Source organism: Maniola jurtina, chromosome 24 (assembly GCF_905333055.1).
Source record: "Maniola jurtina chromosome 24, ilManJurt1.1, whole genome shotgun sequence".
NCBI classification, from domain to species: Eukaryota; Metazoa; Arthropoda; class Insecta; order Lepidoptera; family Nymphalidae; genus Maniola; species Maniola jurtina.
The window spans coordinates 187,008-199,998 of NC_060052.1; the positions used below are offsets into that span (position 1 = coordinate 187,008).

The 12,991-nt window shown below is 37.0% G+C and overlaps 1 non-coding gene across 1 annotated transcript; it reads left to right on the top strand.

Annotated features, from left to right (window-relative positions):
- The first annotated feature begins 12,260 nt into the window (after nucleotides 1-12,260).
- Nucleotides 12,261-12,333, top strand: Trnav-cac. Its single transcript has one exon. It is a non-coding gene; the product is annotated as a tRNA-Val (tRNA).
- The last annotated feature ends 658 nt before the right edge of the window (nucleotides 12,334-12,991 follow it).

A 12,991-nucleotide genomic window follows, 5' to 3' on the forward strand; every position in this document is an offset into this window, starting at 1 on the left:
CACTTATGCTTGAACTATCAAAGCTGTTTGGCAACTCATTTCCAAGCTTTCTTATCCATATCCATACTAATATTATAAATGCGAAAGTGTGTCTGTCTGTCTGTCTGTCTGTCTGCTACGCTTTCACGGCCCAACCGCTGAACCGATTTTGATGAAATTTGGTACAGACATGGGATACATCCCGGGGAATGACATAGGCTACTTTTTATCCCGGAAAATCAAAGAGTTCCTACGGGATTTTAAAAAACCGTAATCCACGCGGGCGAAGCCGCGGGCATCCTCTAGTCTTTTATAATCCTGTACATTGTATTATATGTTATAGGATTTTTCAATCAGGTAACTTCTTATGAAAACTTTGAACTTGTTGAGAGACATCTCCAATATGTCTTCTGGAAGCTTATTATAAAAACATACATATTTTGAGTACTTCCGTATTTTTCGTTAATGCTGTGTGAAATCAGAGCTCACTTGATATGATTCATTTGCTTTCAGAACACACTGCCTCATTCAGCGCGCTCCCTTCATTAGAGGCTGTATGTACACCATAGACATACATACCTCAAGGATTTCTCATCATGAGGTTGGCTTTATTGTAAGTATTCAAAGTTTTGAACATCGGCGCAAGGTTGCCTGTCTGTACTCCGTAGGTATTCTACAAGATATACAGGATGTACAGGATGTAATGAGAACGCTAGCAGAAACTTAGCACCATTATTATAGTTCTTAAACTCAATCCAATAACCATTTGCCTTAAACTTGCAGTTTTAGTGATTTAGTCACACTAATATTATAAAGGCGAAAGTTTGTATGTGTGTGTGTGTGTGTATGTTTGTTACTCCTTCACGCAAAAACTACTGAACGGATTTGGCTGAAATTCGGAATGGAGATAGATAATATCCTGGATTACCACATAGGCTACTTTTTATCCCGGAAAACCAAAGAGTTCCCACGGGATTTCGGAAAACCTAAATCCACGCGGACGAAGTCGCGGGCATCTGCTAGTATTTTATAAATCCGCAATGTATAGCGTAACCCGGAGTCAATGTTCCACCTACAACGAGCCATTGACTCCGCGGTGCCTATCTATGCAACGTCTGTTGACCTCAATCAGATCACAGTCAATCAGATGTTATATTTGCGAGCTCTAAAAAATTCAGTTTTTTTATTGCGTTTTTTATGGTATCTTATCACTTATCAGTAATCATCACCTGTCTTCGTGTGGATGCAGATCTTGACGATACCTTGCATACCGATAGTAAAAAATATTAACCAGATTGACCGTGAAAACCTAGCAGACCCGGCAGACAGACACACTTCCAAATTTATAATAGTACCTACTCGTAGTATGCATGTCTCATGCGCCGAATTTTCATTTCAGCCGCCCCTGTGTGTATCTTAGGTTTTGCGTATCAGTGGTGCACACCTTTAGATAAATGAATAGCGCGGAAAAATACGAAAAGGTGGAAAAAATACTATAAGAGTTTCCGGCTTGTATGTAGTGTAGGTATTTTCTCGCAAGGATTACCTACAATGTGCTTTTCTTTGTATAATGCTGGCTTTCCTTTGCAAAGCTTGTTTTTGGGGCTGCTTGCGAGTTGGATGGATGATACATACCTAAATATACGTACGGCACATTGTACGTATAATACTGGCTTCCCACGGTGCGCGATTCTGCGGATTGTCACAATTTTTAAACATAATGTGTAAATATGTAATACATAGCAATGTAATTATTACACTACCTTTTATAGGCCGCCGAAACCATAGCCGACCGTTCAAATCGATTAGATATTGAAATATTTCTTTCGAATAGAAGACCGACTTTTCATATTAATTTTGTATATCAAATCATTGAAAAGAGCAACCGCCGAGTTTCTTGCTTGTTCTTCTCGGTAGGAAAGACATTCGGAACCAGCGGTAGATGCACTTGACGATTAAAAAGCACTATTAAAAGTATACTTAACTGAATAAAATATATATTGTGAATTTTGTATTTTTTTTTAACCACTAGTGGCTAGGCTATCGCCTTAACTGTATGGTTGGTTGCTAAACTGTGGAATTAATTCTACACAATAACACAACAGCTACACATCCACTAACGAGTTGGAAACAAATTTAATAAACAGCAATTTTCCGTTATCCGCGCAAATCCCCTTCTGTTCCATTAACTCCGTCACGGATGCCGGGGAACGCTGGCAAATAATGGAAATGTTGGAAAATAATGGAAATTGACGTGCGAAGTTTATACGTTTTACGTTTATGAAATAAACTGTTCATTTGTTGTAAACAGTTCGCAGAGTGTGCACAAGAACTCTTTGACCTGGTGCCTCCCTCACCTTTCTACCATTCATACCGCCAGGCATCGTCAAGGTCTGCATCCGTAATCGAAATTCCTCGAACACGTACGAAGCGATTTGCTTCCTCTTTTCTAATCCGAACCGCTAGGATGTGGAACGCCCGTTCGGCATCAGTTTTCCCTTCCACCATAATATGGGTACCTTCAAGTCAAGAGTGAATAGGCAACTTCTAGGCAAGCGCGCTCCATCTTAGGCTGCATCATCACTTGCTAGCAGGTCTGATTGCAGCCAAGCGCTAGTCTATACAATTAAAAAAAAATACGTTGAATACGTTTAGCTATTGAAAATACTAATTTAAAAGTTTATAAAGAAATATAATTTATCTTAGTACCCGTCCCGGCTTCGGGCGGATAGCTCATCGTAGGGATCTCTAATTTTTTTGAAAATAAAATATATAACCTATGCCACTCGGTAATTTAGAAAGTCCACGTGGCTCACCACTACATATCGACACCTCCCACGTAAGTTGTTGTAAGCCACAAAATTGCGATTTTGCGTTTTTTACATTACAATGTCTATTTTTATCTATTTTATATGTTCAACTAAAAAAAATCCTAAAAATGTTGTTTTTTAAAGTACTTATGAGGCGTATAATGTTGTATTTTTCAAACGAGGACGACGTAAAATATCATATCGACCTTTACAACGTTTTATGTGGGGTGAAGTCGCACGTTTGCGCCTCGTATGTAACAGATACAACAGATCACGCCGGACTTCAAATGAAATGTTTGTAACTCAAGACACTGATATATCACGGTTGTGTTTGCATTTTTTTATTTCATTATCGTATTTTAGTAATTTAATAGTGATGCCAAGCTAAACTATTGTATAGGTTACATACAACAATTTACGTCGTTGAGGACACCCAAAAACAGTATTGTATGATGACATACAACCGTTTACGTTGCAGAATTATAATAAATTTTGTGTTAAGTGATACATACAACATTTTACTTCGGCATTCATTTCTCAAAATTTTGTTGTATGATTACATGCTATATTTTACGTTGCTATGACATTGTTTTTTTTTCTTACATACGACTTTGTATACAATAAAACTATGTTAAAATTTAGTTTGATGGCGACGTAAACTTATGATAGTCAATAAAATAACTAATCGGCTCATCATACCACTAGGTTACCATATAATTAACAAAAAAATCACTACTACAATATATTATTTCAGAGCCTACCTTTCCAATAAATAGGTTGGTAGAACCTGCCAGGTGGTGGAGTCCAATTTCTTTACGGCCTATCGTCCAAAAATAACAAATATTTTTTTATGATTTTAAAGCTCATGGCCAGAAAAAGGCCAGAAATGATACTGTAGTCTTCAGCAGATGCACCTACCTACTGGCAGATCATTGTACAAACACGTAACTTATGGATCTTTAATTTCGTTTTAAAGATACCATAGAGCGGAACAGGAGCTCAAAAGTATTCACGAAAGATCTGTCAACTAAACAGGGCCTGCTGATACGACAAAAAACTGACAACACCTCATTTCAGCTAAACTTGAGCTCTTGAAATAAGTGGAGAAGTTCTATGGACAGTTATACACCACAATACAAAGACTTGTTGAAGATTTGGCTAAAGATCCCAGAGCTAAATTGACGGGATACTATACCCAAGATATCCGAGATGTCAGTTTATACGAGATAAGTATGGCTCTCAAACAACTCAAGGATAAAAATTCGCTCGGTGATATCAGAATCACAGTAGAATTCCTGAAAGCGGGTGGCAAACCAGTACTTAAGGTCTTTCAGCGATTTTCCAATCGCCATGACGGGGTTTTCAATCCCGTCATGGCGATAATGCCGTAATAAATAATAAGTAATGGTTTATTCGTTGCAATGTGGGCACAAAAGGTTAGTGAATCTTATATTCAAATTAATCTAGTTCATTGCATAACGAAATTACAAATTTACAAACATTACTCAAGAAGAGTCATAGACTCATCTCGCTGCTAAGCCATGTCTATAAGCTGTTATTATCATAAGTCATTATGAATAGTCACAATAATAAGTTCGATGACTTTCAGCATCCCTAACAAGCTTGATTCTGAAAAAGCTTAAGCACTATAGGTCACATTCATACGCTGCGACATGTTATGCATAATATAACTGAAGGCTATTATAATAATCTGCCTCTTTGCTAAGCGTTTGTAAACTATGAGAAAGTTTTTGATTTGGTGGAAACTGGGGCTGTATTGAGGTTGCTATTGAGATGCTGAAACAACTGCCTGTTCATACAAATACTGAAATAGAATCCTGTACGAAAACATCATGTCAGTCGACATATAGGACCAGACTAGGCCAGACCAATTGCAGTGACAGAGTGCACATTGAGACGTAATTCTCTGAAACTTTTTACCGCTGCTTTGGAAGACGTCCTTATCTTTAAGCTTGGATTGGAATGAACTTGACATTAACATCAAAAGAAATTCACCTTCGATTTTTCGATGACATAGTCACTATCGCAGAAACTTTGGGAAACCTCATTAGGTTTCCCAGAGTTTCTACATTTACAGCTCAATAACCTTTGCAAAGTTTCACAACAGATGGGCCTGAAAATGAACATGAGTAAGACGAAAATTATGTCTGATTCTTATGTCTCGGCCCACCCAGTAATCGTTGAGGGCTCTGCACTTGAAATTATAGAAAAGTGTGTAAGCCTGGAACAGGTACCTGGACCAGGTAGGTAAGTGCAATTTCAAGAAACAGGTCAGCCAACGAATCCGACTCGGCGGCAGCGTACGGAAACTAAATTAGTCTTCGAACAGTGATTGTTACCAGTGATGACATATTATGGATCCGAGATAATATGGTCACATATTATAATGGAATTCATAAGAAAGTTCAGAGTCACTAAGCGGGCAATTAGAGAGCTATATTTGAAGATTCTCTACGTGATTGAATCTGGAATGTGGATATCGGTAGGAAAATCAGAGTAACCGGCATAAATGGGTTGCGAAGCTGAAGTGTAAATGGCCGGGGCACAAAATTCGAAGGATCCATAGACGTTGAGGTCCCAAGGTGCTGGAACCTCGCACTGTAAGGCACAGCGTTGACAGACTCCCACTAGGTGCACAGACGACATCAAACGAGTTACAAGGAGCCACTGGATTCAGGTGGTGCAAGACCGTGGCATATAGAAGTCCCTACAAGAGACCTATGTCCAGTAGTGGACATCCATTGGTTGGAAATGATGAATCGGACTACACATACTACATTTTTTTTAAATTTTAAACGACGTACACAGTTGTATGTAACACATACGATGACACTCAACCCGTTTTTCCCAGCGTAATTTGTTGTAAGTATCTTATACAACATTTTACAAAGATGAAACACGCCGTAAAATGTTGTATGAACAAAATCTCAGAAATGTGAAGTATTTCTATAAATTATCTTTCAGAATATGTGAAAGTACTGTAAACTATAACTAAATACCGAATTTCACAAAAATATATTGAAAAATGGAGCTTTAATTTCAATTTATATCTTCAAAACGCTCTACTGAAAAGTTGTAGTTTTGGGGATACAACAACTTACGTGGGAGGTGTCGATATTATATATACGTGTATGTAAATTTTTGCCGAGGTGAAAGAAAACGCTTTGGTATAACGGTTGGTATTTGGATTACGTAAATCGTCTAGTTTAACTCGATTTATTTTTGTTATGAGTTAGTATCTAATAAGTAAGTCATATAAGTACTTATATTTTCATATACCTACTATGACATATAATATTTAACATTATACGAAAGGGAGATGTGAAAATTACCCTGTTTACCACGGCGTGGGTGTCGGATTTGTGGAGTTGATTATATTATTTAAATAATTTAAATAATATGCCACTAGCTCATTAACTGAAAAAATTAAAAATGTTAACGCTGGACCAAAAAAAATACGAAATCAATGAATAGGTTTAAAAAGCAATAGATTGAAATTAACTCACCGTACTGATCAACTGGAAAAAATACAGCGAAAAAAGATTAAATTAATGCCCTTGTAATTTCAATCAAAACTTAATAACAATTTTTGTAGAGAACTTGATTACTACTGATGATAATTTCTTGCAAGCCTAAGTAAAGTACTTATATCGCGTCGAATGAAGCTTGCTCGTATAATTTGGATCGAACTTCACTTACAGGTAAGTTCGTTTGATCATAAATATTTCTTTATAGCCACTTATTACTTTTTTAAGAAAATTTCCAAAACATAATTAACTCTATGCTGTGTATGAGTTAATTCATCCAAGTCGAGTAGGTATCTATGTACTTACTATCAACATCTGTTATTTTCACGGCATATTTTTGCTCTATGGCTGAAATAAAAATAATATAAATTAAGAATTATTCTATACTTATAATTACGGCTCAAAATTTAAAAAACCCCCGACACAAAAACCTCTATAAGAAAACTAGAAAAGAGCTGATAACTTTCAAACGGCTGAACCGATTTTCTTGGATTATAGCTAAGAACACTCTCGATCAAGCCACCTTTCAAACAAAAAGACTAAATTAAAATCGGTTCATTCGTTTAGGAGCTACGATGCCACAGACAGATACACAGATATACACGTCAAACTTATAACACCCCTCTTTTTGGGTCGGGGGTTAAAAATAGAAATCACTCACTACATCTATCCTTTTTATTGTAGGCTCTCACATGAGCTTGACTCTCTCTTCGCTGAAGAATTCAGCGATTTTTTGGACGAATCTCTTGAACTCCTCCAGCCATGTAGAGTCTTCTCGTAAGGTTTTTTTATTAGCTGTAATTATGTTACAAATACATGGAAATATGAAAGTTAAAGAAGGAAAATTCAGAAGAGAAATATGAATGCTAACGCGCCCACGTAAATAAGTAAAAAAACTAGGCATGTACGAGTCGGATTCGGGCATCGAGGGTTCCGTACCTTTGATGGATAAGTGCCATTATTTTGTTGCACTTTATTATCTACTAGCTGCAAATGTAAGTTTGTAATCTCAAACAGTTTTAGTACAACAATTTTCGGATTTTTTCTTTAACTTTTGTTGTGTGACTACTTCTTAGCTTTCATGGTTGTAGGTCAACGGGGAGTTACTAATGTGCTTATACCTTTAAAGGCTGTATTTTTTGAAGCTTGAATTTTTTACAACTTCAAGGCTTGATGCCTTCACGCGTTTCTGAGAAAAAGGGTCTTGACAAACCGATAGACAGACGAACCACGAAGTGATCAAAAGGGTTTCTTCTTTCGTTTTGAGGTACGGAACCCTAAAAAAATTTTAAGGATAGTATATTTCGGAAAGAGCAGCCACAGAGTTTCTTGCTGATCCGCGTTGATAGGTAAGGTATTCCAAATCAGCTTGCTACTTATTCTATTCTATTCTACAAAAAAAAATTTGAATCTTTAGATACTTAAACAACCTCTTTTCTTATGTCTTCTGGAACGTCGTACTGGACTGAACTGTTCTGAAGATGTTCCTGAAATAAGCTAAAGTTTCATCAAAATTGAAAGCAGATTTTTAAGGTTCCCTAGTAGGAAAAGGAACCCATAAAGTTTCATCCATCACAGATAGAGCGAACTAGAGTGAGGAAACCCTCCGTTTTTATCCTGAATTGTCATCTAACAAACACTAGATGATGCCCGCGACTTCGTCCACGTTCTATAAAATATTAAAATAAGGATTTAGGTTCTTTAGAAATCCCGTAGGAATTTTTTGATTTTCTGGGATAAAAAGTTATCCATCTCAGTTTCCGAGATGCCAGCTACCTCTGTACCAAATCTATACATATAATAAAATTGTAGAAAAGTGGTGTCTGTACAATGGAAATATATAAAAAAAAGTAGCAGGGGTTGTTATTATATCGATGCCGAACCCGAAATTGTAATTAAATTTTTTTTTGTCTGTTTGTCTGTGTGTTTGTGCACGCTAATATCAGAAACGGATTATTCGATTTAAATACGGTTTTCACTAATATATTGTAGTAAGCTTCACTTAACATTTAGTGTTTATTTCATGTCAATCGGTTCATAAATAAAAAAGTTATGTCAATTTAAAGAATCACGACGAACATTTTTAACGTACTGTGTGCCTAGTGGGAGATTTTTAACCTATTCGATCGCGTAAAAGTTAACTGCGTTTTGTATGGAATTGAAACAGCGCCATCTAGTGATAAGAAGAATCGAATAGGTTAAAAATCTCCCACTAGGCACACAGAGTACGTACTACACGCCTCGCGCCTGAGCGTGGCTATATAAAGCGCGCTGAGAGCTATTCCACGCGAACGAAGTCGCGGGCACAGCTAGTTAATTAATAAATCAGTCAAACGGAATGGCCTGTAATATATGGATTTAAGTAAAGGTAAAAAAACACTATCATAATAATTATAAATTGTAATATTTTGGTTTTTAAAAAGAGTACAGCTGAGTTTTTGCCGGCTTTCCCACTAGAATTTGCTTCCTGAACCAGTGGTAGAGTCGTATCATAAGTGGTACATGCTATCCTATATGAAATAAATGAATTCATTTCATTTCAATATACGGGACCCTAAAAATATATCGTATCTTTCTAGCCCAACAATCATAAAGACCCATAATTCATAGACTTACCGTTTTCACTCACTGAAAAACATAAATCAAATGTCTAGGTTACTTACCTACTTTGTATATATTTATATTTATTTATTATAAGAACCCTGATAACCCAGTGGTTAAGAATCTAGACGCCCGTCTCCTATTCCAAAGGTCGGGGGTTCGATCCCGGACATCCCTAGGTAAGTGCGTTTTAAGTAATTAAGTAAATATCAACGGAAAACATCGTGAGGAAACCTGCATGCCTAAGAGATCTCCATAATATTTTCAGTGTGTGAAGTCTGCTAAGCCGCACTTGGCCACGTTGGCTGACTGTGGCCAAAATCCTTCTCATTCTGAGAGGAGACCTGTGCTCAGTAGTGGCCCAGCAATGGGTTGATCATGACGATAAATATACTTGTTAGATAGATACTTTAGTACCTACACCGTACATTTTAAAATACTAGGTAGGTACATAACACACGTCAAATGAACAGAAAATATTTGTTTTTAACCACCGACCCGAAATGAGGGGTGTTATAAGTTTGACGCGTGTATCTGTGTATCTGTCTGTGGCATCGTAGCTCCTAAACTAGTGAACCGATTTTAATTTAGTTTTTTTTGTTTGAAAGATGGCTTGATCGAGAGTGTTATTAGCTGTAATTAAAGAAAATCGGTTCAGCCGTTTGAAAGTTATCAGCTCTTTTCTAGTTAGGTACTGTGACCTTCACTTGTCGGGGGTGTTATAAATTTTTAATTTACACTTGTACCTTTTACACGAAGAAGTAGGTTTGTCGAATTTTCTACATCTAAAACAAAAAATGTTCATACTAGTAAGTATATTATCTAGTCCTATTATGCTATCCTATCGTATTGCGTGAATGAGTAACAAACATACACACACAAACGCTTTTATAATATTAGTGTGAAAACAGTTTTAAACCTATTTTAAACAAAAAACGTTTTGTTTTAACCGACTTCAAAAAGGTAGGAGGGTCTCAATTTGTCGGAATCTTTTTTTTTTTTTTTTTCAACCATGGCTACGGCCTATGACCCTAAAGCCTGCACTTTCACAAGCATCAAGTGCGTCGTCTCACTGTATTTATTCACACTGTGGTACAAGGAGGTAGGTATTTGTTCCTGTAAATAATAGAGCTAACTACATCTCAGAGATAAATAGGTATTGTATCCAGCAAATGTTGATGTTTTGTTCTCAAAATAAGTAGGTACCTAAAGGAAAACCTAATTTGACTCTTCCATCAAAAGAACTATTCACTTGATTGTTTTGTCTGTTGTTGCCACAGCCTAAAATTATGCAGTACAACAGTAAAATGAAAAATGAAAGCGTGTAGCGAAAAGTAGCATCTAGTTCAATTAATTCAATTAATGTAGCAAACGATTGCTTGCTATATTAATGGAATGCTATATTACCTAGATGTTTTTCTTGTTCTAACACGCAGCGATGCGAGTATTCTCGCTAGCGCGCTCTTTAGCTTGACCGTACGCGCGATATTTAAGCAATAAAGCGGTAGCTCGATAGCTCAACGGTTAAAGGAGTGGACAGCCTGTGTGAATGAGCTATTAATCTTTGATTTCACGTCACCCCTAGTGCTCAAATATCTAGTATTTGACAGATGTCGATTCAGGATCAAACCGGGAGCTCCCTCACTCTAGTTCACTCGGTGTATTATTTTGTTGTCAGTAATGTGGACTCCAAATACCTACTTACTGCTCTCTCTAGGCTGTGGCACACCAGTATGTTATAGAAAATCTGCCCTCCGGGCGCTATTGTCTGTATTCAGTATTCACCCTTTGTTGCGTCACAAACGTAACGTCTTATATTTTTCATACATTTTCACCTTTGTTTATTGTGGAAAGCAACCGAAATTAAACCTTTACACAAGCGTTTAAGAGCTATTTTTCATTGAAGAGTGCGATAAGATTATTTGCTAACAATGACCAACACGTAGAAGAGGTGACGAGCGATCTTCCAGTACAATCAATAGACACTTAATCATTATCGTCATCATCAACAACCCATCGCTGGATCACTACTGAGCATGAGTCTCCTATCAAAATGAAAAGGGTCTAGGCCATAGTCTGCCATGCTACAGTGCGGATCGGCAAACTTCACACACCTTTGAGAACAATATGGATAACTCACAGGTATGCAGGTTTCAGCTCAATATTTTCCTTCACCGTTCAAGTAAGTGATAGCTATATAGTTATTAATTGTTTTCTATCAAATATAAAAATCGTGACTCCTTCGTAGTTATAAGTGTGAGAAGCCTCATTCATCTTATATTAGCGCGTGGTGGCTGTCACCGGCTTAAAGTCATCCAATCTGCTTAATTTAAAAAAACCGATGTTATAATAATAATAATAAGTTTATTTATAAGGGTAAAAACACAAAAAAATATACAAAAATAAAATAATATAAGACACCGATAAAAGAACAAGAGATAGTTTTGTAATGTATGCACACCGATAGCTCTAAATATTTATTTGACCCAATGGTCAGATACATTGGCAGAGAGGAAACTTAATTTATAGCTTGTCCCCTTCGAGGGTACTTACATAAGTTTGTTTGCTAGATATACTTACTCAAGCCATGGCTGTTGTGTTCTCCTGCAACATTATATTGTAAGATTTGCTAGAAACAGAAACAAACGGAAAAAGTTTAGTAGATAGGTAAGTCTTTACATTACGTTACATACTTACATTACATTACATTATCATACTATCAGGCAGCAATCACATCACATCACACTAATATTATAAAGGCGAAAGTTTGTATGGGTGTGTGTGTGTGTGTGTGTGTGTTTGTTACTCCTTCACGCAAAAACTACTGGACGGATTGGGCTGAAATTTAGAATGGAGATAGATTATACCCTGGATTAGCACATAGGCTACTTTTTATCCCGGAAAATCAAAGAGTTCCCACGGGATTATTCAAAAACCTACATCCACGCAAACGAAGTCGCGGGCATCAGCTAGTAATTGTATAAGCAACTCCAAATTGGACTACTTGGGTTGCAATCACTGTTTTTTCACTTCACTTTCACAAATTATAAACGCGAAAGTTTGTGTGTATGTATGTGTGTTACTCGTTCACGCAAAAACTACTCGACGGCTTTGGCTGAAGTTTGGAATGGAGATAGATTATACCCTGGATTAACACATAGGCTACTTATTATCACGGAAAATTAATGAATTCCCGCGGGATTTTTGAAAACCTATATCCACGGGAACGAAGTCGCGGGCATCAGCTGGTAAATAATATTTTTCGCTCGACCAAGATGTGGTCCTGAGGAATGCTGCATTAAAATTCAGTCGTCGTAGTCAAGTTTCCGTAGTGTAGCGGTTATCACGTGTGCTTCACACGCACAAGGTCCTCGGTTCGATCCCGGGCGGAAACAAACTTTTTCATTCCAAAAAAAAAACATAATGCCAGACCTACTAAAGTCCATTTTTTTCCAGGTTCTATATAAATCTAAATATAAAAATCGATCAAGTGCGAGTCGAACTCACACAGGAAGCTATACTTTTTGGGTTCCGTACCTCAAAAGGAAAAACGGAACCCTTATAGGATCTGTCTGTTGTCTATTTGCCTGTCTGTCTACCTGTACGTCTGTCGTGTCTGTTAAGAAAACCTATAGGGTATTTCCCGTTGACCTAGAATGATGAAATTTGGAGGTAGGTATGAAAGGTTCCGTACCATCGCACTTAAGGAATAGGTAACACTTTTTATTTATTTTTAATCTTTATGGCGGCCATTTCGAAATTTTCATTATTTTTTGTTATAGCGGCAAGAGAAATAGGTACACATTTGAAAATTTCAACTCTCTATCTATTATGGTTCATGAGATACAGCCCGTTGACAGATAGACGTACGGACAGCGTAGTCTTAGTAATATGGTCACGTTGCCATCCTTCAGCTACGGATCCCTAAAAAGAAGTCTTGACTCAATGACTCATCAATGCCCAGTCAATTCTTGGATCTAAAAAATTGAAATTTCGCACAGAGATTCCCTTCATTAATTAAGCTGAATTTTTAAAATTCTTGGCCGATCGTTA